Here is a 6,502-nt window from a genome sequence, read left to right on the forward strand (position 1 = left end):
AGAGAGAGAGAGAGAGAGAGAGAGAGAGAGAGAGAGAGAGAGAGAGAGAGAAATGTTGGTACTCCCATTCTAGATAAATGGACTGGAAAACATGTTCTTCAGAATCATAGTTGAGATAAATCTTTCTAAAGTTTGGTTTTTTTTTAAGTAGATTGAGATTGCATAACACATCTGGAGTAACTTTTAAAGGCAAGAGAAATAGAGTATTTTTATATTTTTATCTCTTTAATTTTAGATCCATTACCTTATACCAAAAGCAAATAGTGATTATCTTGTTTACAATCATCTAATAATTAGCAGAAGAGGATTCAGTACCTCCCTCTAGCAATATGTCTCTCCAGACATAAAATGAGCAAAGCAATTAAGAAGAAAGTAGCTTGAAGGAAGGAAGATTTGCCTTATTTGACCATTCCAGATGTTTAACATTGCCTTCCAAAATGAACTAGCACTTTAATTCATAGTCCAAGTCAAACAAGAGCATTTACTGATCATTCCACCTAGTTTCAAATGTCCAGAGGGAACAATAGTCGGTGTGAGATTATCTGTCACTTACTAAGTTTCATACTGTAAAATTCTAAAAAATATAATCAGTAAAGAGCTTTTACTATAATTACTCCCATCTTGCCTCTGGCAGTCAAAAGTACATTGTATGGTGCGTGTGGATATAAACAATAACAATGTTCTATAGTTTCATATAACTGACGTGTAGAAATGATCCTAAAATAAAGAAGTGACAGCCTTTCTTGATCACATGATACTACTGAATTGAATGAAGCAGGAAAGTAGAGTGTAATTGAGTGTGAGGTCAAGAGGGGTTGTTTTCGTTCAGTTGTGTCCAACCCTTCATGACCCTGTTTGTGATTTTTTTTGCCAAAGACGCTTGATTTGCCATTTTCTTCTCCAGCTCATTTTGCAGATGAGGGAACTGAGGCAAAAAAGGTTAATTGACTTGCCCAGAATCACACCGTTAGTAAGTGTCTGAGATCAGATTTGAACTAATGGTGAAAAGTCTTCCTGACTTCAGGCCTGATGATCTATCCACTGAACTATCTGGTTGTCCCACCAGAGGCCACATCACTTCCTTTTGGGAGATATAAAATTTCTGTAGGAAATGGGAATGATTTTTCCTCTTCTTTCATTTTTGGAGTGGTGAACAGGACTTGTGATTTTGTTGGTGCAGGGCAAAGCCAGATATAGACATTTCATCTACTAAAATAGTTTGACAACTCTTCTTCAGTTTAGTCACAGAAAGTTGCTTGGGTACACAGAGAGGGAGACATTAAATGACTTATTTAGGCTAAGGTCAGAGAAAAGAACTTGATGTAAATTCTTCCTGAGTCCTAGATTGACTTTTCAGCCTCTACACCCAATTGCATTGCTACAAGCACAAATATAGGAAAATAATAGCAGTATGACAAGAATTCTGCTCTGAGAGTCAGGATATTTTGGGTTCAAATCCTACTTCTAAAACTAGTTCTATGAGTCTGAAAAGGGCTACTTACCTTTATGTTCTTCAGGACAGCTGCCAAGGATTTATTGACCTGGACAAATGGATTGTAGAGGAAATTTCTACATTGTGATCATTGAATCAAAGATCTTTAGTGTATACATGCATGCATGTATGTATATGTGTGTGTATATACATATATGTGTATACACACACACACATATATATGCCTACCTCCTTTCTATTGAACCTTTCTTCAGTAACTGCCCATGTTTAATAATTCATTCTCTAAAGAATAAAATGTAAACTTCAAGTAGTAGAAGGGGATTTGATATCTGTTGTGTTGAAAATATTCATCTTAGTCCTTGCTCCTCAGCTTTTTAATATCCACTCACCCCAATTCCAAAGGAAAAAGTGATTGAAAGACAGTGTTTATTATGACTGACTCTTTTTGACCCCATGGACCATATCACAATAATACTGTTGTTGGGAATTTCTTGACAAACATACTGGAGTGGATTGCCATTTCCTTTAGGCAACAGAGTTTAAGTAACTTGCCCAGGGTCATACAGCTAGTAAGTGTGTGATGTCAGATTTGAACTCAGGTCTTACTGACTACAGTCCAACTCCCTATCCACTGAGCCACCTACCTGCCTCTGAATCTTTCTTACTATACTGAAATTTCAGTGTTGTTCAATGCAATGCATTGGAATAAATACTAAATTTTGAGTTAAACTGGGTTTGCATCTGCTACTTATGACATATAACTTTGTCATGTCACTTGACACTCTGGGGCTGTTTTAATTTTGAGATCTTTTCCAATTCTACCAATCTATACTTCTATGCAAAGGGTTTGAGAGAAGAAGTAGTAATCCCAAATCATCTGGTCTACTCTAAAGATTTTCATCGACTCTTTCCTATTCCCATCAGCAGAAACTTTACTTTGTTGCTTCAGAAGTGAGAAGGGAAAATTTCTCTGTTGGTACATGCTGCAAAAAAAAGTTTGGGAAGTACTGAAAAATGTGAAGACAGATAGCCAAGGAGTGTTTTCTAGTCTACCTCCAGTGGGACAAAAAGTGAAAATTGGAGGAGAATCTTAAGTAGGATGGTGAAGAAAAGCATGTTTGCAAGGTTCATATATAGAAACTATATTGTTTCAATCTTTTTTTATCCTGTCTTGTAACTTTCAAATAATGATTAGCTTTGTTCACACTGACCAAGAGGAGAATAAAATATATCATGTTGATACAATTAGGCAACAGTTATGAATATATATGCATACACATATACATGTACAAAATATACACATACAGAAACACTTATATATTTATATATGTATATATGATCACATATACATTTCACTACAAATATAAGGAAATTAATTAAAAGATATTATTTTTAGAAATCATTTCATGTGCCACTTGAATGATGATTGACAGATAAACTCAAATTTACCAATAGGATAGTGTTCATTTTTGTGCACCTTGGTTCCATTCCCAGCTTTTTACAGTTTGTTATATTAATTGTGATTGTATCTGACACTGATCTAGATTAATATGGCTTCAGTGAAAAGTTTAAATATACACTGTACTACATTTAGAGAAAACGAATACTTTTCTAAAAAAAATCAAGTAAACAAACAAAACAACCTATAAGTTCTTTCTACCACATAAGAAAATAGGTATAGCTTTTTCTCCTTCTGTTTTCTTATGACTGAGGAAAATGCAATTTGCCACTTTAAGACTAAATAATATTTGTAGTCTAGAAAATTTAAATAAAATGAAAACACCTATCTGACCTCTTCCCTTCAAACTGTGTCTCTGAAAGAGAAGAAATATTGTAGATGAAAATAATGAGATGAACTTTCAAAATCTATTATGGGAATGGTATAGAATATTCTACTGGAAAAAGTAGTAAGTGTTTTTCTTTAGAAGGAACACATTACCCCACCCCATTCCCCTCCTTATACTAGATCTATGATAGCCTCTGTCGAGGGAATTCCTAGGTGAAGAAACTCTTTCTACCAGTGGAGATAGGCAACTGTTCTGTCATATGTAGCTTTAGACATTTGTAAAAGCCACTAAAAGATTTTGACTTTCCAGAGTCATGTATCAGAGTCAGCAGAATCTAGGTTATCCTGATGCCAAAACTTTCTCTTTCTTTTCTCATAAGACACAAATATGAATGTATATGTTTATGTATGTATGTATGTATGTATGTATATGTGTATTATGTGCATGTGTGTAGGAAAGTAGGTAACCTATTAAAAATTAAAGAAAAGAAAATATCTTGTCCTCCTGAAAAGAATATGATTTGTTATCTTCTCTACTCTTCTAGAGAAATAACACATAAATATGAATATACCTGCATTCTTGTCATTCCAGATAATGTAGAAGGTTATAATCTTAAATTATTTGCTTACAGCTTTCTTCTCCTTTATAATCCCACCATGAACAGCAACATCAAAGGCAATGCTAATGCCATAGAATCAGGAAAAACAAAACAAAACAATTGTTTTCTGAGAAACAGCCAAAATCAAATCCTGGCACTAGGAAAATGAAAATTACAGTTTGTTAAACATGAGTCTCAAAATGTATTTCTATCCCAATTTTAGACCTATGGTGCAAACTTGGAAATTGGATCTGTTTCTTGAAAGAAGCAGTTGGTTGTGGAGGGAGCCAAAGATGCAATTTTGTAGCCAGTAAAGTCTTGCATTATTCATAAGGATAGGACTTTTATTTTTTGAGATAAATCAGCTACCAACCTACCGAAGTGAATTAAACTGGTCAACAAAAATATGGACAGTAAGGTTTTAGAAGAATAAGCAAGGGAACCTGAACAGGCCTTTTCTTGATGGGGAAGGGGGGAGTTGTCATTCTGTATAATTCTTGATTTTATGAAAACATATGAAAGTAGGAACCAGAATCCTCCATGTAGTAAGAAGTTATAAATATTAGTTCAATAAATTTTTGCTCAATGAACGCTGCCAAGTGAAAGCATCTCTTTCTGAAATGAATACTGAAGAATGTCATTCATGAATGGGTAAGCTGGCTACATTATAAATTTAGCAATATCCCAAATTCTTTTCCAGACATGGTAGTAAAGCCCAAGGCACTTGTCTATATAGTTTAAGAGAAATTCAATAAATATTTATGATTCACTGACATTTAGCTTTAATACATCATTTTGATGAGGTCTCTGATACTTGAGAATATTATATTATTTTGAAAATCTTTTAAACTTTTATATTTAAAATCAGTAACTGCTGTTTGTCATCTCTAAGTATTAAATAATCTCTAAAGCTCTATATTTACATTGATATACAAGAAATTGACATTTTTAATAGGTCATGCAAGTGGACATTTTGGATATTAGGTAGTTTCTTGCACTTATCTTCTTGCAAACTATACATGTGTGATAATAAATAATGAGCCAGTGGGATAAGTGTCATTATCCACTCTGTGACTATGTAGGGAATACATACATTAAAAAAAGCTAGTTTTCTCTGTAAAAGTGAATATTAATTTTGTGAATAAAGTGTTATGAAAGAATCTAGATGATTCAGTCTAGGAACAAGAAATTTTGGGTCAGATTAAAAAAAGGTAAGCAATAGTGGGTTATGTTAGAGGAACAGCTAGAAGGACAATTTGGGCTAAAGCATTCATAAAGGAGAATGATGACTAATAATATTGGAAAGGTAGTCTAAGTTGTGAAGTGTTTAAAATGCCAAGCACAAGAATTTCTACTTGATCCCACATAACAAGAATCCACTGAAGAAAACGTTCAGTGTCAAGATGGCATAGTGAAGAAGGAACCTGATGAAGCCCTCCCAAATCTCCCTCCAAACAACTAGAAAACCACCTTAGTACTGATCTAAGTGCAAGAAAACAGCTTACCAACCTGGCAGGAAAGTTCTGTCTCACTAGAACTGGAGAGGAGAGAGGTCCAAGAGCCACAGCAGTCAGCCAGCCTCACAGAAGGGGGCCTACAGCAAGGCTCCAGCCTGGGTCAATTCACCAATAAGGCCTTCTACACTGCAAACTATCACTCCCCTACTAAGTGAGAAATCTGTGTAGCACAGCCAGGCCCCACCCCAGTGACCTTACCACCAACCCAAGCCACTAGCAAAGTCTTGACCCCATTGATAACCAAAAGTGAAGCCCCACCATGGGGCCTATCAGCAGAGAGACCCTGTTTGCATAGCAACCTGGCAACAAAGCCCCACAGGCCAACAGTTAAACCCTAGAACAAGAGGAGGCCAGCAAGGAGGCCCTACTCTTCCAGAAGTCAGAAGTACAAGTCAGTGCAAGTCAGAAGAGAAGCTTATCATCTAGACAAAGCAAGCAGCTAAGCCCTGAAGCCCAGTGAAAGCCATCAGTAAGACCCAGAGCCCCAGCACAAAAAACTTGGGACAGTGTAGAACCAGAGTCCAACTCTCATATAAAACCATCAACCCCCCCAAAAAAAGGGCAGAGAATAAATGAGCAAAAAATAAAAAAAAAGAACTTGATTATAGAAAGTAACTATGTTGATAGGGAGGATCAAGGCAAAAACTTAGAAGAGATCAATAGTGTCAAAATGACTATGTGTGAAGCCTCAAAGAAAAATGTAATTTGTTCTCAGTCCCAAAAAGAATTCCTGGAAGATCTTGAAAAGGATTTTAAAAAGCAAACTATAGAAATAGAAGAAAAATTGGGAATAGAAATGAGAATAATGCAACAGAATCCCAAATATATGAGTCAATAGCATGGAAAAAGACAGGCAAAAAATGTACCAAAAAAAAATAACTCACGAAAAAAATAAAACTGACCATATGAAAAAGGAGATACAAATGCTCACTGAAGAAAATAAGTACTTAAAATTAGAATTGAACAAGTGGAAACTAATGACTCTATAAAGATATAATAAAACAAAATTTTAAAAGTAAAAAAAAAAATAAAATGTGAAATTTCTCATTAGAAAAAAACAACTGACCTAGAAAATAGATCCAGGAGAGAAAATATAAGAATTATTGGAAAACCTGAAAGCCATAATAAAGAAGGAGGAGAAGGAGGA

The sequence above is a fragment of the Vombatus ursinus genome, unplaced genomic scaffold (genome assembly GCF_900497805.2).
Source record: "Vombatus ursinus unplaced genomic scaffold, bare-nosed wombat genome assembly UNPS02014962.1, whole genome shotgun sequence".
Lineage (NCBI taxonomy): Eukaryota > Metazoa > Chordata > Mammalia > Diprotodontia > Vombatidae > Vombatus > Vombatus ursinus.